This window comes from Lepidochelys kempii, chromosome 14 (genome assembly GCF_965140265.1).
Source record: "Lepidochelys kempii isolate rLepKem1 chromosome 14, rLepKem1.hap2, whole genome shotgun sequence".
Classification (NCBI taxonomy): domain Eukaryota; kingdom Metazoa; phylum Chordata; order Testudines; family Cheloniidae; genus Lepidochelys; species Lepidochelys kempii.
Window position 1 is genome coordinate 31,517,010 of NC_133269.1, and position 21,572 is coordinate 31,538,581.

General features: G+C 49.0%; 1 protein-coding gene and 1 pseudogene across 5 annotated transcripts in view; one reads left to right on the forward strand and one right to left on the reverse strand.

Annotated features, from left to right (window-relative positions):
• LOC140898275 (butyrophilin-like protein 2) overlaps nucleotides 1-21,572 on the reverse strand; it is a 1,102,357-nt gene that overhangs the window by 191,367 nt on the left and 889,418 nt on the right. The window lies entirely within an intron of this gene.
• LOC140898291 (E3 ubiquitin-protein ligase TRIM15-like) lies at nucleotides 864-21,075 on the forward strand (annotated as a pseudogene).

A 21,572-nucleotide genomic window follows, 5' to 3' on the forward strand; every position in this document is an offset into this window, starting at 1 on the left:
GACTGGGAGAGCTGCCATTGTGTCTCTCACCATCCCTCTACTTAATCACTAGCCTCTCTCCCCCTCCCCCAGCCAGTCTCTTCTGTCACTCTCTCTCCAGCCCCCTAGTGTCACCCCCCACTTTCTCCCCCTCTTCCCTTCTCACTGTCCCCCATTCCCATTTTCTTTCTCTCCCAGCCCTGTTCCCACCCACCCCATGATTCTCCCCCTGCATCTTGATTCCCAGGAATTGCCTCATCCTCCCTCCAGCGCACCCACAGCCCCCCAGTCCCAACCCATGCCCCACATCCCTGTTCCCTCCCTCCTGCCCCCTCACACATCCCATTTCATGCCTCAATCCCCTCTGGCCCACACTCCCCCTGCCCCTTTTCAGCCCCCTTCCGGCTCCCACTCCCCAGGTGTCGTTGACCCAGCTGTCCCCACAGCGCAGTCTGGAAAAGGCTGCCAAGTCTCACAAGATAAAAAATCTGCACTGCCCTTTCCCAGCAAGCCCAAAGCAAGCCAATCCCATTTCGGAGGCACCGCCCAGTCCCACTCACCAAGCCCCAAACAAGCCACACACTTCAATGGCAAAACAAGCAACAGGCTTCTTTAAGAAAAGCAACCCGCTACTGAGAGAAATGAATGGGCAAGTACAAAGAAGCCATTATAGGCTTCCTAATAGAAGCCTCCCCACCCCACCCAAAGCCCCCAAACAAGCAGTTACATAACAAAGAAGCCAAAGGGAGCCCTTTGGCTCCCAGCAAATGAGATCAGCATCGACCTGACTGTCCCTGGGGGCTGCAGTGATCGCTGGGGTCACCCAGTCCAGCAGCAGGAAGTGAATCGTTCTCGCTGCAGTGACTCTGGGGCGCTGTGGGGGGGCCATGCTCCTTGCAAGATCCCCGAGCCCCGGCGGCTGCTGCTGGGGACCCCGGGGCCCTGGCTGCAGCTGGGAGAGGGGAATTTCCAGCAGTAAGATTCCCGCTGCTCCCAGGAGCCTCTCCCGGTGCAGAGACCCCAGACTGGCCAGGACCCCCCATCCCGGGCTCCAGCCCCTGCTCCTGGGGAGGGCACCGCTTGGAGGGAAGGTAAGAGAGACCTGCCCATCCCCACAGGGAGAGGTGCCCCCCCGGTGCCATCCTGGCTGCAGGGGGAGGGTTTGGCCCCAGGCTGCTCCCAGCGGAGCTGGCTGCGATTCCCTGCCCTGGGCCCAGGGAAGCTGCCGCCAACTCCCTTTGGCTCCGATGCTGATCTCATTTGCCCATCTGGTCTCACATTGGAACCGGAGAACTAGTTCAAACCGGGATTTCGTACTGGAACTGGAGCTGAACCTGAAGCATAATTTTGTTTTACTGATTGAACCTGCACTGAACTGAAAGAAAAAAGTGTGTGTGTGTGTCCAGTTAAAATTAAGATTTCGCATTTTTTAAGCTCATCATTTAAAAAAAATTACGGTCATCTTATTTTCATTTTGAGAGATGAAAACAAAATACACAATGGGCTGGTGATTTTCCCACAATGGGAGCAATCAACTGTTTCAGAGTAACAGCCGTGTTAGTCTGTATTCGCAAAAAGAAAATGAGTACTTGTGGCACCTTAGAGACTAACCAATTTCTTTGAGCATGAGCTTTCGTGAGCTACAGCTCACTTCATCGGATGCATACCGTGGAAACTGCAGCAGACTTTATATACACACAGAGAATATGAAACAACACCTCCTCCCACCCCACTGTCCTGCTGGTAATAGCTTATCTAAAGTGATCATCAAGTTGGGCCATTTCCAGCACAAATCCAGGTTCTCTCACCCCCTCACCCCCCCTCCCAAAAACCACACACACAAACTCACTATCCTGCTGGTAATAGCTCATCCAAAGTGACCACTCTCCCTACAATGTGCATGATAATCAAGGTGGGCCATTTCCAGCACAAATTCAGGTTTTCTCACCCCCCCACCCCCATACACACACAAACTCACTCTCCTGCTGGTAATAGCTAATCCAAAGTGACCACTCTCCCTACAATGTGCATAGTAATCAAGGTGGGCCATGTCTAGCACAAATCCAGGCTGTCTCACCCCCCCCCATTTTTTTTTCCCCAGGGGCACACACACACACACAAACTCACTCTCCTGCTGGCAATAGCTCATCCAAACTGAACCTGAACAGTAACAGATCTGTGGGCGGGCAGGGGGAAAGACAAGAAGGGGTGGCAAGCATGGAGTTGGGCAAAATTTTGTTTCACCAAAATGTGGGTGCAGATAGGCTTGAGTCAGAAGTCAGAAATAATTATGTCTTAGCATCAATGTCAGACATATTTGAATTTGAAAGATGAATTGGAACTTCTTATGAAGCTTGTGAAATCTCCAAAAGGGAAGCAACATCTGGACCAAGGAAAGCCCCAAAAGGCTGGGGCTAATTCTTTATTCGTTTGCAGATGAGCCACTTATCACTTCCCCCCTGCTTGTTTGACCATTTCTAGGGGAAAAGATTCCCCCCTGCCCCTCTCCTACCCCATGGGCTGGGGGAGCTGCTATTTTATCTCTCACCATCCCCCTCCCTTCTCCTACCCTCTGGCTCTCCCTTCTCCAGCCAGTCTCAGCTTGCTCTCATATTCTCCCTCGAGCCTCCCCACAGCCCCTCTCCACACATCCCACCCTTTCCTTCTCTTTATCCCGCCACTGAGAGTTTCCCTCTATTCCAGCTCTGTTCCCCTGAGCCCCAGAATTCTCCCCCGCCCCCTGATTTCTGAGTATTCCCTCAGCATCTCTTCAGCAGCCCCACATCTCCATGGCCCCATCCTGCCTGTGCTTCCCTGTTCACCACCCTCCTGCCCCCTCACACATCGCTGTTAACCCCTCAGTGCCCTCTGGCTCTCAGAGCCCCCTGCCCCTCTTCACCCCCCTTCCGGCCAGCCCCACTCCCCTTCCCCTAGGATCCACCCCCTTCCCCTGCCGAAGCCCCCCTCTCCATGTCTGCCAGCCCCCCCAACCCAGAGCACAGGAAGGGCAGGCGGCATGTGCTCCCCCACCCCGCAGCACAGGGTGGGCAGGTGGTGCGTGCCCCCCCAGGTCCCCAGCACAGGGTGGGTGGCATGTAACCACCACCACCACCACCCCCGGCCACCCCACACACAGGACAGGCCACCTCAGCACCTCCGTTCCCCTCCCTCCCCCAAGCAGCAGGCGGCATGGCCTCAGTGCCTGACGCCCCCCAGCACTGGGCAGCCACAGCTACGCCAAGTCCTGGCCGCCCTAGCCCCATCCCCAGCATGCTGCTTCCCTGAAGAGGAGTAGCCTGCCTGGGCTGGGGCCAAGAAGGAAGGGCAAGCAGGGCTTTGAGGAGTATGGGCAGGGCCACACAAGGCTATTTGGGTAGGCACAGCCTTCCCCAGCCTATGCAATGCAACACCCATGCGGGTGTTGTCAAGGTTCCTTCCCCACTCTGAACTCTAGGGTACAGTTGTGGGGACCTGCATGAAAGGCCCCCTAAGCTTATTCTTACCAGCTTAGGTTAAAAACTTCCCCAAGGTACAAACTTTGCCTTGTCCTTGAACACTATGCTGCCACCACCAAGCATGTTAAACAAAGAACAGAGAAAGAGCCCACTTGCAGATTTCTTCCCCCCCAGATATTCTCCCAGGCCCTAGACCCCCTTTCCTGGGGAAGGCTTGATAAAAGTCCTCACCAATTTGTACAGGTGAACACAGACCCAAACCCTTGGATCTTAAGAACAATGAAAAAGCAATCGGGTTCTTAAAAGAAGAATTTTTTAATTAAAGAAAAGGTAAAAGAATCACCTCTGTAAAATCAGAATGGTAAATACCTTACAGGTAATCAGATTCAAAACATAGAGAATCCCTCTGGGCAAAACCTTAAGTTACAAAAAGACACAAAAACAGGAATATACATTCCATTCAGCACAGCCTATTTTACCGGCCATTGAACAAAAGGAAATCTAATCCATTTCTAGCTAGATTACTTACTAACTTTTTACAGGAGTTCTGAGCTGCATTCCTGATCTGTTCCCCCCAAAAGCATCACACAGACAGACAGACAGACCCTTTGTCCCCCCCCCAGCTTTGAAAGTATCTTGTCTCCTCATTGGTCATGTGCTAGCAAGGTTATCTTAGCTTCTTAACCCTTTACAGGTGAAAGGGATTTGTCTCTGGCCAGGAGGGATTTTATAGTTCTGTATACAGAAGGATGGGTACCCTTGCCTTTATATTTATGACAGGTGTGATCTGACCTCATTGGTTTTATTGAGATCGTTACCATTTAAAACACTATTTCAGTTTATCAATTCATTCTGGCTATAAAATAGCAGCAGCGTGTTCTCATCGCTTTTCCTTACGCTTCTTTAAGGAAATCGGTTTTTGTACCAAACTGATAAACACACTCTTCTCTTGCAGCATGTGCAGAGGTAGATAGAAGCTGGAAAGTGGCAGCAATTTCTACTCCTGTCATGTGGGGAGATTCGAGTCCTCTCTTAAAGAAACGGCCACAGTCCCACTGAGTTGGAAGTGTCTGTACCAGCAGTCTCCAGCTTTCAGGGTCCCAAGTTATCTGACTCCAGCAAAGATTTTGAAGTGCCCCTTCTTCCTGCTCTTCTTGTGGGCTATAATAAATTGAGTGATGAAAACACTAACCACCCAGCCAACAAACCTTTGTTAACAGAGTTAAGGTTTCCCAGTGACAGCTCAGGCCCTGCCACAATCTCAAGTTCATCAAAACGCTTTCTACTGAAAACCAGGAAATAGAGAGTTAAGGTCCATGCCCGTGCAACCTTCACCCTGCCCGCTGGAGTTGGGAATAGTCACTGAGAATTATCTGCATGCACCCCAGCTGCATTCAATGTGTTAGGTGTAGCTGTACTGAATGGTGAAGAAATCAGTTGGAGTAACTTAAGTGAGCTGTGTCAGGGATCCTTCCCCACTCTGAACTCTAGGGTACAGATGTGGGGACCCACACGAAAGACCCCCTAAGCTTATTTCTACCAGCTTAGGTTAAAACCTGGTACGCTGCCACCTCCCAGCGATTTAACAAAGAATCAGGGAAGAGACCACTTGGAGACGTCTTCCCCCAAAATATCCCCCCAAGCCCTACACACACCCTTTCCTGGGGAGGCTTGAGAATAACATCCTAACCAATTGGTTACAAAATGATCAAAGACCCAAACCCCTGGGTCTTGGAACAATGGAAACATCAGTCAGGTTCTTAAAAGAAGGATTTTATTAAAAAAAAAAAAAGAAAGGTAAAAATCATCTCTGTAAAATCAGGATGGAAAGTACTTTACAGGGTATTCAGATTCAAAACACAGAGGATCCCCCTCTGGGCAAAACCTTAAAGTTACGGAAAACAGGAATAAACCTCCCTCTTAACGCAGGGAAAATTCACATAAAATAAAAGATAAACTAATCCGCCTTGCATGGCTTATCTATACTGGTTGCAATATTGGAGACTTGGATTAGGATGGGTTGGAGAAGATGGATTTCTGTCTGGCCTCTCTCAGTCCCAAGAGAGAACAACACATAAACTAAAAGCGCAAACAAAAGCCTTCCCCCAAGATTTGAAAGTATCTTGTCCCCTTATTGGTCCTTTGGGTCAGGTGCCAGCCAGGTTAGCTGAGCTTCTTAACCCTTTACAGGTAACAGGATGTTGCCTCTGGCCAGGAGGGATTTTACAGTATTGGAAACAGGAAGGTGGTTACCCTTCCCTTTATATTTATGACAAGCTGTGATTGTGATATGCGGAGAGCTGGGGATTAGTTTGAGGAGCGTCTCAGAGCTGTGACTGTGATGTGAGATCTGGGTTTGAAGCCCCCATGTCTGTTATCAAAGGACAGAGCTGCACATGTACCTTGAGGGATCCAGTATGCATCATTCCAGCACTGAGTTAGGGAGGTTCAGTCAGCAGCAGGACCCAGGGGATCTTCTTGCCATGGGGCTTGTCAGCAGGGTGGTGGGAGAGGAGAGCTGTCTGTGTGTTGAATGAGAAGTGAAAGTACAGTGTTGAATGCAATCTTGTGAGAAAGGGTTGTAAAAGGGCAGGAAGGATTATAAAATTCGACACACATGGGAACAGACTCAGTGTTTGAGCATAGAACAGACGTAGGTAGCTCCTGGCCAGTAAAGCTCACCAAAATCAAGTTGTACTTTAGCAAGAAGAAAGTGTTTGAGTCTGTGTTACAGTTGTCATGTGCCCTATTCCCTGAGTGCTCTGCACCATCTGCAAAGGCAGAGTGCCAGCGTGCAGGATGGGGGTTCTGGGTCATCCTGCAAAGAGGGCAGAGCTGAGGCTGTGTTGCCATTTACATTAACTCTTTATTTCCTGGTTTTCAGAAATTTTAGTTTTGATGAACTTGAACTTTTGATGTCAATGAGCAACCCGAACTCTCCTTTAACAAAGTTGTGGGGTTCTTTGTTTGCCTGGGGGTTTTGCTTGTTTGTTTGTTTTGCTATTTAATTTCCTAGTATTTTAAATGGAAAGAGACTTGTTGTAAGAGTTAATGATCACTTAGACATTTGTAGTTCTCATCTACATTTTACAGCTGATACAATACTGTGACAAGAAAATAACAGAAAGACCTACGGAGAATTTGGGGTTGACAGCCCACCCGTGCCAAGCCCCCCCCAACTTCCTCTGCCACTTACCCCCATATCACCACTGACATTTCTTCAGACGAAACAATAAATAATTATAATTATAAAGAAACTTTGGTGGAGGTGAATGTTACCCACAGGTTTACATTTCAGTCTGAGATTTGTGTCCAGGGTGGATAGAATCTATGAATTTCATGAAATACTGTGTTTTTATTTCATTTTGTTGTCATTCTGTTTTGTGTTTTGGAACAAGCTGTATCTCAGGAATATCTTGATCCAATGACCCTAAATTTGAATCACTAACCCTACTCTGCTCTCCCATCTGGGTGAAATTAGTGAGTGAAATTTTAATCATGTGTAATGTATATAAAGAAACAAATACTAGCTAAAAGGCAGATAAGGTTACTCATGTGCAGTTTCCCACCACAGCCCCAATCTTTAAAAGCAAGGTGTGATAGAGCTTTCAATGGCCAGATGAACTAGTGGCTAGTTTGTTGCTCAAAGGGGATTTAGGGGGATCTGGGTCACACACCCCCTCCATCAGGTCCCAGCCCAGGGCCCTGTGTGGTTCAACCCCTAAACAGGGGAGATGAGTCTCTCTCTCCCTGTCGGGGGGGCAGCGGGGGCCTTCAAAACCAGTTTCCTCAGGCTGCTTCCTTCTAAAGTCTCTTTAGTTTGGGGCACAGCCCCACTAGTCCAGTTGCCCCACAGTTGGGGCTTATCTGCAGGCTCCCCTTGGCTTACTTGCCTCCAGTGGCTGCGTTGGCTGGCAAGTCGCTACTCCGTCCCTTCAGGCAGGCAAACAGGGAGCTCCTGCCCCCTCACCAGTCCTCCCCTGGCTGAGCTGGCTCCCTTCTTTTCTCCTCCCTCCAGGCCTGGCATTGGCTGCAGGTATAACGGGGCAGGGCTAGCTGAACCCAAAGGTTTTCTTTGATCCCTGCTGTGACAGTCGGCACTTTCTCTTCTCCTTCATAGAAGGAAATATAGATTTAAAGAGAATACCTACCCCATTCCTGGCTACACACTTCTAAAATCATTCACTGGCAATAGGACACTGCCCCATCCCAGGTAAGTACCTTTGACAGAAGAGTTCTACACACGACACTGAGTGCGTTCATCTCACTCACAGTGTAAAGCAATGTAAAGCTGTCTCTGTTAATGAGGTTTCATTTCCTTGGTGTTCCTGATGTCATAAACCTGGTAGGGTTAACAGTCACCTACAGAGCCTTCGGTTTGATATGGAAACCCCCCACCCCACCCCAAGCACTCTCAAAATGAAACCTCCCAAAATCATTTCTGTTTCTTCAGGAAAAGATTCAGGCCCATTTGGAGATTCTGAAGGAAGAGAGAGAAAAGCTTCTGAGATTTAAAGTGACTGGAGAGGTTTAAAGCCTGGAGTATCTGGTAGGTGCCCATTGTTATTAACTTGCAGGGACTTGCAGTGGGCCATCTGTTAGGAAGCTGGTCTCGGGACCCCCCACCCATGGCTTCTCCCAGCAGCCTGGGCTCCCTGGGCCTCTTTTACCCTGGCCGGGCTCCAGCTTCCAGCCTGGCCGGGAGGCTGGACCTCGGGGAGAAGAGGAGCGGTAGGTGGCTGGGTCTGTGGTGAAAAGTGGATGGGCCAGGCCCCTTGGCTTCCCTTTGCGGGTGCACCTGGTAGGACATCTGTTTGTAGGCAGCTTCCTCCATGGACTTGGGGAATGTGGGCTTTGTGTTTCTTCATGGGCATGGATGTCTGTGTTAGAGTCCTATGTCTTCGCACACATACACACACCGGCCCTGAGAAATCCTCTCTCAGGAGCAGGACCACATCATATTCTGTAGAATCTAAGCTTCCATTCCAATTAATGAGTTAATTTCTAGCCCTTGTGTCTTTCACAAAACTCCTCCCAAGGTGAGCAGACTATGTCTCGTGCAGTGCTATCTGCCTGAGTCTGCAGACATTTCTTGCACTGTTAATTATTTCTCTCCCCTCGCATCTCTGTTAATGTAGTGCTCAGTCCTGCTGGCTGCTGCTCTGGGTCTGGCTTAACACAGTGTGCTGACTATGTCAGACATAGAAACATACCATGAAAAAATGTTAGGGACAAATGGGAAAGTGGTAGAAAATCCTCTCCCTAGTAACGACAGGGTATAATCATGTGTTAGACATCACAGAATTTTCAAAGAAATTCTCCCTCCTGCAGAATCAGCACTCCATGAACGGACCCTAGACTCTCTCTCTAACCCTTACCTTTCCTTTCTTTTAAAAAAAATAGATACAGACACAAAACAAGAGGCAGAAGGTTGTATCTGAATTTCAGCAACTGCGGCAGTTTCTAGAAGAAGAAGAGCACCTTCTGCTGGCCCAGCTGGAAAATCTGGAAAAGGCAATTGTGAAGATACAGAATGACAATGTCATTAAAATGTCTGAGGAGATTTCCCGTCTCAGCAACTTGATCAGTGATCTGGAGGGGAAGTGTCAGAAGCCAGCAAGTGAATTCCTGCGGGTGAGACTGAGTTATAAACATCCCTGATCCAAACACAGGGACAGGACAGCTCCTGAATCATGGGCACTGGAGACCAGCAGTCAGAGGTCACAGTGTAATTCAGTGTGTGCATTCCTGAAATGTGAATTATTGTTTCTCTTTGAAGAATTACAGACTCATTTATATTAGAGATGACATTAACTCAGCAAATCCATGGCCCTAGGGCCAAGGCAGGGCCTCTTTTACCCATATCTGCAAAATCCCTTCTCTGGGATCCCCAGTGGGCGGCATTTGGGACTAAAATTGTTTTTCTGTCTCTTTCCTCTCTAGGATGTCAGAAGCACCTTGAGCAGGTATGTGGCTCTATTTCACTTCCCCTCATTCTTCACGATGCTGTGAAAGGGCTTGGAGAGTGTATCGACTCTACATTTCATAAAAATATAAGAATGGCCATACTAGGTCAGACCAGTATCCTGTCTTCCAACAGCAGCCAATGCCAGGTGCCCCAGAGGGAATGAACAGAACAGGTTATCGTCAAGTGATCCATCCTCTGTCACCATTCCCAGCATCTGCCAAACACAGGCTAGGAACACCAAGCTGGTTTATAGCCACTGATGGACGTATGCTCCATGAACTTATCTAGTTCTTTTTTTAACCCTGTTTGTGTCTTGGCCTTCACAACATCCTCTGGCAAAGAGTTCCACAGGTTGACTGTGCGTTGTGTGAAGAAATACTTCCTTTTGTTTGTTTTAAAACTGCTGTCTATTAATTTCATTTGGTGACCCCCTAGTTCTTGCATTATGAGAAGGAGTAAATAACACTTTCTTATTTACTCTCTCCACACCAGTCATGATTTTAAAGACCTCTATCATAGCCCCCCTCTTAGCCGTCTGTTTTCTAAGATGAAATGTCCCAGTCTTATTAATCTCTCCTCATATGGAAGCTGTTCCATAACCAGTATCATTTTTGTAGTGCTTTTCTGAACCTTTTTTGAGATGGGGTGACCAGGTGTGCATGCAATTTTCAAGATTTTGCATGGATTTATATAGATGCAATGTGATATTTTCTGTTGTATTATCTATCTCTTTCTTAATGATTCCCAACATAGTTAGCTTTTTTGACTATCACTGCACATCGAGGGGATATTTTCAGAGAACTATCCACAATGACTTCAGGATCTCTTTTTTGAGTGATAGCAGCTAATTTAGACCCCCTCATTTTATAACTATAGATGGGATTATGTTTTCCAATATGTATTACTCTGCATTTATCAGTATTGAATTTCATCTGCCAAATTTTTTACCCAGTCACCCAGTTTTGTGAGATCCCTTTGTAACTCTTCACAGTCTGCTTTGTACTTAACTATCTTGAGTAGTTTTGCATTATCTGCAAATTTTGCCACCTCACTGTTTACCCCAGATCATTTATGTATATGTTGAATAGGACTGATCCCAGTACAGACCCCTGGGGAACACCACTATTTATCTCTCTCCATTCTAAAAACTGATAATTTGTTCCTACCCTTTGTTTCCTATCTTTTAATCAGTTACTAATCCATGAGAGGACCTTCCGTCTTATCCCATGACAGCTTACTTTGCTTAAGAGCCTGTGGTGAGGGATCTTATCAAAGGCTTTCTGAAAATCTAAGTACACTATATCCACTGGATCCCCCTTATCCACATGTTTGTTGACCCCCTCAAAGAATTTTAGTAGATTGGTGGTGCATGATTTCCCTTTACAAAAACCATGTTGACTCTTCCCCAACAAATCATGTTCATCTATGTATCTGATAATGCTGTTCTTTACTATAGTTCCCCAGGGCACTGCAGCAAAATATATGGGGCAAGGTCACGTTCAGAATGTAATTCCCATTTATGCATTTAATCCTCACCCTTTAACACAGGACTCTTGAATTATCTATTCAGTGGGAAAGATTGGCCTACAGTATTTCCTAGAGATGTTACATCCCTGGGGAATTGGCTGCCTCAGAACCCCGAGGATCAATATGGGCCTTTCAGCTCAAGGCACTGGTTACAATCATGCCCTGGACAGCAGGAATCAAGAGTCTTTACCACCTCAGGACTGTTTGGAGACCTGTGTGGAAGGAACTGGTGGGGGCGGGGGCCCCTGAGGTTTCAATCTAGTTCCTGAAAGAACAATCTGATAACACTGTGTGCATGAAATATGGGAACATACTAGTATTAGTGCATGGAGGCGAAGGAGTGAATTGGTCATGAAAACATGATTCCCCTTTGATGTACAGATCTGCTCTGTCCAGGCCAGAGATGAAGAATATTAATGGGGCCTTTAGGGAAAGGTTGCACTGCCATGGCCAGTGCTGTGCCTGCTCTGAGACTGGGAGAAGTGGAGGAATTCTAACTCCAGGCCCATAAGAGCAGCAACTTCCACTAGCAAGGAATTATAATGAGTCACTAAAAGAAACATAATATCATGAAATTCTTCCTCTCCAGGTGCGAGAAGGGGAAGTTCCTCCAGCCAGTGGAGATTTCTCCTGAGCTGGAAAAGAGACTCAGTGATTTCTCCCAGCGAAATATTGCTCTAATGGAGATTCTGTGGAAGTTCAAAGGTACTGAGAAGGGATCTAGGAAAGGAAACCAGGGTGTGTCTCTGGGACTATGGGTGGAGATGGGCTCTGGGCAACTGGTTCAATTAGATTATGTACCTATTTAATAACAAGTAGAAAGCAGACAAACTGAGCAGATGAAGTAAGGGCCCAGGTGCCAGGATCTTTCACATTGTTTCACTCTGTGAACTTTGGTACAATCATTAAGGTAAAAATGTACAAAATTTGGGGTACCTCAGTTTCTCTCTTCCAACTACAGAACTACGGGGCATGTGCTCCAGAGCTTTTTAGCAGCCCCACATGCAGCTGGAGTCCGTAGGATCTGCAGGTGCCCATTACCAAGGAACTCCGGGCCCCAGGTGCCTAAGGCCTTGTCTATCTACACTACAGAGTTTTGTCGATTCCAGTTACGCCAACAAACAGCCACTACTATAATTAAACCACTGTTGCATGTCCACACTGTGCTCCTTGTGTCGGCAAAGCACATCCACAATAGTAGCTTTGCATTGACACAGACAGCTCTGGGTAGCTATCCCACTGTGCCACTGGTCAGAAGGTGCTTTGTGAAGGGTTTGCAATGCCTCATGCAGGCAGGTAGAGAGTCACATGATGAAGGTTTCTCAATCTCATTGTTCCATGGGCATCCTACTGTATGGCCAGCTATTTTTCAACTGCCCTGGCAACCTGCACCCCAGCCATCACTGTCAGAAAGCATGGATACTACGCTGCTGTTCAGGATTGTGCTGTGCTGTGTATTGTGCTTGTATTGAACACAAGGCTATAGGGGGAACCCAATGGGGGGCTATTTGGCTGGAGGATGCCTTGAAGGAGCATTTTAACACTGAGCCACAGTAACGTGTGTTGCTGTAGTGTGCTGAACCTGGCATTGTTTCTTTGCACTGTGCTATGAACCTTGTAATGATTTCTGTGTGTGCCTGAAAAGTTACACATCTTAGATCCCTTTTTAGAGTAACGCTTGATAATATGACCAAACTGACACTGCTGAACAGTAATTAGGGTTACCATACGTCCGTATTTTCCCGGACATGTCCAGCTTTTTGGTTCTTAAATCACCATCTGGGAGGAATTTTTAAATATCTAAAAACATCTGGGATTTTGCCACATCGGTCGGGACGCCCTTTGTCCCGATATTGGGGACCGCTCACCTCACCACACACACCAAAGTCCCGGGGCTGGTGGCGCTTTCTGGGGCAGCTCCCGGCACCTGCCCGCTGGCAGGAGCCTGCAGTGTGGGCGGCCCCTAGGCACAGAGGCAGAGGTGGTCTCCGCGTGCTGCCTCCTGCCCAATCAGAGCTGCGGGGGCAGGGCCTGCAGGTGCCGGCAGCGGGCAGCGAGCCCTCCGCCCCCGCCCTGACCCGACCTGACCTGAACCTAGGAGCCAGAGGGACCTTCCGGATGCTTCCTGGGAGCCGCCCCAGGTAAGCACCGCTGGGACTCCCCACCTCGCCCCCCGGAAGGTGCCTCTGGCTCTTAGGGTCGGGTCGAGTCAGGGGTGGGGGGGGAGGGCTCTCTGCGTGCTGCCGGCACCTGTAAGCCCCACTCCATGGCTACGGCAGCTCCCATTGGTGCTTTTCTTTGGTGCTGGCCAATGGGAGCCACGGAGCTCACGCTTGTGGCGGGCGCAGCCCGTGGAGCCCCCTTGGCTGCCCCTGATCCTAGGAGCCAGAGCGACCTGCGGCAGGAGGGGTGAGTAGGTGAGTGGGGCATGGTGGTGAAGAGGCGAGCGGCGAGGGAGCCAGTGGCTGGCTGGTGGGTGGGTGAGGAGGCAAGTGGCAGGCGGGGAGGGTGAAGAGGCGAGCGGCCAGCCAGCGGTGGGCAGTGAAGAGGCGAGCGGCGAGGGAGCCAGGAGCGGGCGGGGTCCAATGGGGCAGAGAGGGGGCAGAGTTGGGACTTTGGGGAAGGGGTTGGAATGGGGGCGGGGAAGAGGTGGAGTTGGGGCGGGGGCAGGTGGGGCAGGCAAATACCCCCTTGCCCCCCCCAATGTAGTGTCCTCTTTTTTGAATATTCAAATATGGTAACCCTAACAGTAATACGAGAAGCCCACAGAAGTGTGTGTTTGTGTGGGGGAAGCATGTGTGACAGCATGTGGGGGGGTTGTGCATGAGAGAGAGAGAGAATGTGTTGGCGGAGCGTGTGAGAGACTGTGTGTGTGGGGAGTGTGTATGTGAGAAAGAGAGACAAATTGTGTATGGGGGACTTCCTGGGGCTTTGAAAGGGGAGGGACACATGTCTACATAGCTGGATGAATGGCAGCAGATTTCCAAACAGTGAGCAGAGCGGTTACGGTGGGCATCGTGAGATACCTTCCGGAGGCCAGTTACAGCAACGTAACAAACACAGTGTCTACACTGACACTTTGTTGATCTAATTTTGCTGCAAAAATCTCTATGCCTCCCATTGAGGTGGTTATATTTTGTCAGTAAAGCAGGAGAGTTTTGTCACCAAGAGGTGCATTATAGTGTGTACACCTCCACTGTTTTGTCAATGAAAGCTGCCTTTTGCCGACAAAACAGTGTAGACAAGGCCTAAAGGTCGGCACCCAAAACGTAAACCCTCAATTTAAGGCCACTTTTGAAATGTGGACCCAGCTCACCATTGTGCTCTGGCCCCGTGTGGCAGCTTGTGTGGGCCAAAGGGGCTGTAGGGAAGGTGTAAACCCAGGGGAATCCTCGCAGCACAGGAGCCTCTTGTGCCTCCAGCTCCTCCACAGCAGCTGCAGGCTCAAGGAGTGTTCCCGGGAAAGCAGGGAATAGAGTGGAGTTGTTGAGGGCTGGGCAGAGGAGGAAGGGGTGGAGCAGGAATAATGGGGTGTGGCCAGGGTAAAGCTGTGCCTTTGACACTGCCTCCGGGAGAAGTCATCTAGGGGCCACTGGACCAGAGGTGCAACTCAGGCTGGACCTCCGGACTTCCGCAGCCTGTGCCAATGTCTGCACTGACCCCAGCAGCTACTGAATAGGAGAACCACAAACTGCTTCCCCCATCCTTTTACCAGTGCAGGGGTGAATGAGGCCCATTGAGCCAATTCTCTCCCTGACTCAGTTTCCACATTTATGAAATAATTTTAAGATTATTTGTATTTCAGTCTATGCAGAATGAAAGCCCCGTTGTGCTGAGCTCTGTACATGTACTGAGCTCTGTACATATACTGAGACCCAAAGAGCTCACAATTCAGGCTCCTCATCCTGAAAAGTCTCAGCATCCCACTGATGTGAAAGAGGCCAATGTTTGTAAAGTTACATTAATGCTAAAATCTTTGCAGGATCTGGCCTGGCTCATGACAAAATGTAAAAGGAGAATGAGAAATCAGCTGGGTTTGGAGGATGAGGGAACAGAAAATCTGTCTTCCACATAGTGTCTCTTTGAGTGGTTCTGAGGCTTCATGGATATTGGTTCTGTTGATTTGAGACGCTTGAATGAAAGAGAAAATAGGATGATTCATATTAGCCTTTGTTAAAAATCTGGGTGTGTCTCTGTCTCTCTTCAGCTGTTTTTCTCTCATAATTAAAATACAATTATGTCAATTAAGAGTGAGGATGTCACAAATATGACAGCATGAAATATCATCTGTCTTATCCTTTCCCCCTCCAGACATTCTGTCATCTGAACTGGAGACAATAAGAGGGAAATCCTTAGGATCACACAGACCAGGTGAGACTTCAGGTGGAGATTATCATTAAATAAAGAGGAAAATCCCATGAAAACATTTTCATGAACTTCTAGATAAATGTACAAACCAAACTAACACTGACCATGACACCCCCCCCTAAAAATAAAAATAAAAACAAAAACATGAAATACTAAAAGAAAAGGAGTACTTGTGGCACCTGTGGCTCACGAAAGCTTATGCTCAAATAAATTGGTTAGTCTCTAAGGTGCCACAAGTCCTCCTTTTCTTTTTGCAAATACAGACTAACATGGCTGCTACTCTGAAACATGAAATACTAAGAAATCCCAAGCCGAAATCACACAAACAATCCTGATACCATCCTTAGTGTTGAGTCCCTGCACCCACTGACGAACAGAAACACTCTCCCTGACCAACAAACACTCTGAGGCTAGGCCTACATAGCAATGTAAGCGTAAGGGATTTGAGTCAGCTGACCTCTTGTCAGGGAATCCTGGGCTTGAGCATCAACACTGCATTTTAACTCTAGGTTAAGAATTTTCTGCACTGGGGGGAAACTCGACTGCCAATCCTGTTTCCTAACTGTGGTGGTGCTATTGATGGGACGCGGGTGCCCGTAAGGAGCACGTGAGTACATATGCCGCGTAATTAGCTCATTTGGTGGCTGTCTCCATTTGAGAGGGCATTAGACTGAATTACTGTCTAGTCGGATAACTGGGTTCTCCAGCTCTAGGCTCGGTCACATTGGCAAAAACATGCCCCTGGTGCCTGTCCAAAGGATAATGAGGACATCAGTCTCCAGGGTGTCAAACTATTACAGTGAAACTTTGTAATTCTTAATTTTTCAAATACGATGATCAATGATCAAGTTTTTGCTTGCTTGCTTGATTTTTTCAGTTTGTTTTGAAGTTTGACATAAAATGAAGGTGTCAGAGGGAAGACACACACACATTCCAGTCTGGCTGCTGCTTGCTGCAAAGTGGCAAAATCCATCCCCAAGGCTTGGGATGCAGTGTGCTCCAGCAACCCTGGGGAATCCCTTATCCCTGCCATCACCACACCCCCAGACCTCTGGGATGCTGCGGAGAAGTTTTGGTGCTGGCTCCCACTGACCACCCTAACAGTGCATGCTGCCCAGGTGACCCTGCACCTGCAGCCCAAGAGAGGGCAGGAGGGCCTGGAGTAAGGGCCAGTGAGCAGAGCAGGGACCATAGCAGCTGCCCTGCAGGGAGAAGAAGTGGCAGAGCTCTCGGCTCAGTATGGCTGAGGGAAGGATGACCCACCTCCTAACTTTGCTCCCTGCTCCAGGCAAGCTCCGTGCACCACCATGGAGGAGAAACTTCCACCACCACTGTGGGAGGAGCAGGAAGGGGGACCTCTCGGCCAGGTAGTAATGCTGTGTCTGGCATGCTGTGCTGGCTGCCTGTAGCACTGCTCCTCTGCCTCCAGGAACTATAGGATACACCCAGAAGACTTCCACACCCAAGTCAAGCCACGGATGCATGCACATAGGAAACCAATAGGGCTTGGACCCTGGGTTCCAGTTTAACATGGGCTCTGACCCTCCAGACCTGCAGGGTCCTGGGACTCTGGATCAGAGCCCTAGATTAGCATATTTGCAGTGTGGATGCAATGAGGGTTTGGCTTGAGCCCAGGCTCAGACCCTGGCTTAAACTGCTGTGTAGATACACTCTCCCTCACCAATCATTAATGCTGACCCTGGCATTTCCATACATGTCCGTAAGCCCTTTAAATATTAAATTCAAAGGGTTGCCACATTTTTTTCTTTTCCCCTATGTGAGAGGCTCGCTCCGATTGCTCTTCACCAGCATCCCATCTTTCTCTTCAGCTGGGCTGGGCTGAGATCTCCCATTTGAGTTGCTCTCTTTCTCCTCTGTTAGAGATATGGTCCCTCTGTGATGTTGCCACATCCTCCCTGCTCTCTGGGCTGGAGAAGGGGCCACTCTCTGGCCTGAGTGGATCATCCCCAATACCCATCCCCTTCTCTTCTCCCAGGCCAGGGAGAGAAGGACAGGCTCAGTATAGAGCTTCCCCCAGGTTTATATCTATTACCTTCCTCCTCTAACTCCCCTCCCTGCAACTTCAGGTTCTCACCTTCCTCTCTAACCCTCAGAGGAGAAGCTCCAGCAGGAAAAGCAGGGAGATGCTATTTGCATGTACTGGGACATGGTGGATCTACGCCTTCCCAAAGCTAAAGGCCCGTCCCCTCAACTAAGGGGGAGAAACCATGAAGCCCAGGGAACAATGGAGTATTTGGGACAATGAAAGAGAAACCAGGACAAGGAGAGAGGTCAGAAGTTAAAAATGAGGGAGCCAGAAGGGGACACCAAGCAGAGAACCCCAGAGAGCATCTGTTGCTCCTCAAAGGTGTCTAAGGAGTCAGTGAACACTGCCCAGGGGAACTGTGCCTGGAGACATGATTTTAAAAGGGAATGGATATACATGCCACAGTCTCAGAGCACTTCTTCCTCCCTCCAGATTTGTCCTCCTGCAGTGATGTGTGGCCATCTTGGCCATCACCAGGAGGAGATTAATAAGGAGGTCTTGCCACTTTCTGAAGTCACAAATGGGGTGTGTATACATCAGGAGGTGCAGGGAATATTGCAGCCAGAACTTTAGTAAGAGGTTCAAAAAGAGCTGGAAAAGGGGCTGCAAGCTGACACACCACCTAATATCCCCAGTGGGCTGTGGAACAAAAGTGGAGTACAGGCTGGCCCACCACAGTTCCTCATCTTCTCTCCTGTAGGTCCCACCATTTGGAGTCAGGATGGAACACAAAGGCAAGGAAGTGGATGGTGTGGAGCACGAGCATGTACAGATGTTCTCGGGGACTGGTACAGAGGTGGACCAGCTGGATGTCCTTCAGCCAATACAGGTGGCGTGTCAAAGGTGGCTGGGGAGGCTTGTGGTGCAAGAGGTGATGATGAGTTACAGAGGGCCAGCTGTGAGGGATGAGTGGGAAACACCTTCTCACAGGACCTGGTTGAGGAAAGCAAGAGAAGCAAGAGGCTAGGTTGTCCTCACCTTCTGGAACACAAAGGAGGGGACATGTAGGGTGGGCAGCCCCGTGCACTGGCTGAGCACTGTGGGCTCCATCCAGTCACTCTAGTTCTGAGTCTGGTTGTACCATCCAGGGCTATCCTCTGATGCACCAAGGGGGATTCAACCACCTGCACACTAAGGTGTGGAAGAGTAGGGAGATGCAGCTGGGAAGGAGGGGAAAAGCAGCCACCACAGAAAGTCTCAGCAGCCAGGGGGACGAACTGCCAGGGCATCTCTGCTTATTCTCAGGCATTCAGGAGAGAGAAGCAGCTCCCCAGGCTGGTGTTGTAAATCAGAGACGCTGTGCTCTAATCTCTGTGACCCTTTTCCCCTCCAGACTCTTTCCCACCTGAGCTAGAGCAGGGAAGGGAGGATCTCTGGGATCACACATCCAGGGTGAGCTTTGGGGGAGTTTTTCCTTCCATTAACAGAAAATGTCCATGAAAGCAACTCTCCCACACAGCAATAACCAGAGACACTTGCACTGCCCAGCCCTAAAGCCACCTTAATTGTGATCTGAGAATTTGTATTGACATTGACAAGCCTTTCCAATATTACCTTCAAGGTGGTCAGGAGAGAGAGCCTCCTGGTTGCCACACCCTTCCCCATTTCACCTGGGGGACAGACTGTTCCCCATGGCTCTTCTCCTTTGGGCAGGGCTGGACTCTGCCATTGCAGCTGCTTTGTGGGTTGGGGAGATGGTGTCTCTCTAGTGCTGCCACCTGCAGACCTCCCTTCTCTCTGGGCTGGGAAGGGGCTGCCCCACCCATTGCCACCTCCTGCTTCCTGCTCACTGGCCTTGAACTATTGGCTCTTCCCCTGTGCTGTGTCTTCATCTCTGCTCCCAGGCCTGGCAGTGGAGGATGCATTTATGGGAGGAGACTCCCTCTGGGGTTCAAAGTTGGTACCTGCCTCCTCAGGACTCTCCTAATTACAAGCTTTTGCTACCTTCCTTGCCAAGTCTCTGTTGCTGGGAATGAACCAGCCCCAGCTGGGGAGCAGGGAGCTGCAGGCTCTATATTCAAATGAGAAAGTACAGAAGTGGATCCCATTACACAGGTTGAGGAACTGCCAAGCAGGGATGTTAGGGAGTGTGAGAAATGGTCCCAGATTCCCCCAGGGCTGAAGTCTGATTCTCTCCCGTAGTGAATGTGATTCTGGATCCAGACACGGCTCATCCCCGACTCATCCTGTCTGAGGATCAGAAAAGTGTGAAATGGGGAGACACCAGGCAACATCTGCCGAACAATCCAGAGAGATTTGACTCCTGGGCCTGTGTGCTGGGCTCTGAGGGATTCACTTCAGGGATATATTGCTGGGATGTGGAGGTGGGGGACAGAGGATTCTGGGCTGTGGGAGTGGCAAAAGAGTCTGTGAGGAGGAAGGGAGAAGTCAGCTTTAACCCTGAAGTGGGGATCTGGGCTGTGCAGTAGTTGGGTCTGTTCCAGGCTCTCACCTCCCCTGCAACCATACTACCCCTGAGCCAGGTCCCCAGGAGGATCCAGGTTTGTCTGGACTGTGAATGGGGCCAAGTGACATTTTTCGATGCTGATAACAAGGCCCCAATCTTCACTTTCCCACCAGCCTCTGTCCCTGCGGAGAGAATCTACCCCTGGCTCTGGGTGGGGGCAGGATCCGAGCTCAGACTGTGTCCCTGAGACACAGGGGGTGGAATATTGCACTGAGGACCCTGAAATCAGCCTCTCTAGCCTTGGAAACTCCAGTCTTTATGACCCTGGAGGGTCCTTGGGGTCTCATGTCTGGACTGTGAAACCACAGAAAGAAGCAAGTAATCAAGATGGAGAAGCCAATCTCATTGCCCAGGGAGCTATTTAGACTGTTTGTCACTATCTTCTATGGTCCAGGAGGACTCTGGGGAGCTTCAGTCAGACAGTGTCACTAATACATGGGGGGAATTAAAAAATGGGTTTCCCTAGCCCCAGTCATGCTAGTCTCTATGACCCTGGAGGACTCCCGTGTACCCAACCCTCTGGTTCCTTATTCCATCTCCTCCCCCTCCATCTCTGCAGCACCAGGAATTTTGGGAGGCGGGGGGGGGGGGCGAGAGAGAAAGGGAGACCCATTGAAGCTGCAGGAGAAGCAGAGGGTCACTGTGGGGCAGGGAGGGTTGTAGGGTTTTGGTGGGAGAAGTAATTGCTGGGCTGGGGGACAGGCAGATGTGGTGGCAGCAGGGATAGAGAATTAATTAATTGGGATTTGGAGTTTAGAGAGAAGCTGGAACCTCTACACCAGCAGGGAGCATTTTGTACAAAACTCTTTAATCAGATCTCATTGGGGCCCCCCAGTGACAGCTCCTGCAACAGGGGCCAAAGTCACATTCCTCTGTAGATATGGGATGTCTCTATTTGTCACACAGACATAGGGGATAGGAAGGGGAAAATTAAAAACCAAGAGACAGACCAGAAACCATTATAGAATCTTCTTTAAAAATCTCTTTTTTTGGGGGGGGGGGCAAGCGGTGTGTCAATCTCATGATTTTCTAAGAATTAAGAACATAAGAACGGCCAGACTGGGTCAGACCAAAGGTCCATCTAGCCCAGTATCCTGTCTTACGGCAGTGGCCAATGCCAGGTGCTTCAGAGGGAATGAACACTGGAAGAAGCAGGGACAGAGTGGGTTTAACCAGAGGGAGCAGAGGAAGCAAGAATAAAGGGAGAGTCCTAGAAAAAGGGTGAAAAACAGAAATGGATAGAGCGAAAGGAAAACATTCTTGAGAGGGGAAACACCCAGGGGGAGCAAATGGGGAAGGGGTAAAATTGGGGGACAGAATGGAGACTATGAGAGAAAAATAATCAGTTAACAGTGACTAGAGGAGAATGGAAAAGTCAGAAATAAACCAGGGTGGGTAACAAAAGCTAAAAAAGATTATGAGCAAAAATGGATAGAATGAAAGGAAAGAGAGAAGGAAAGAGAGAGTGTGAGAGAGGGAGAGATGACTTATAAAATGTTACTGAAAGTGAAGCTGTAACTCTTTAATTTCATACATTAATTCATGGACATTTGTGCCATTTTAGTTCCTCAAAAGAACTATGCTTCAATTTTTTGGACATTTTCCCATATGTTCTGGTTACTGAAGATCCTCTCAGCTGCTTTAAAGCCTGACATTTACTTAATGTAAATGAAGCCTACAAAAAGTTCTGTTGGCTTGTTTCCCTTTAATTTCCCAGCTGTGATTTTTGAAGGCCTTCATGAAGGGGCAGGACTAACTCAG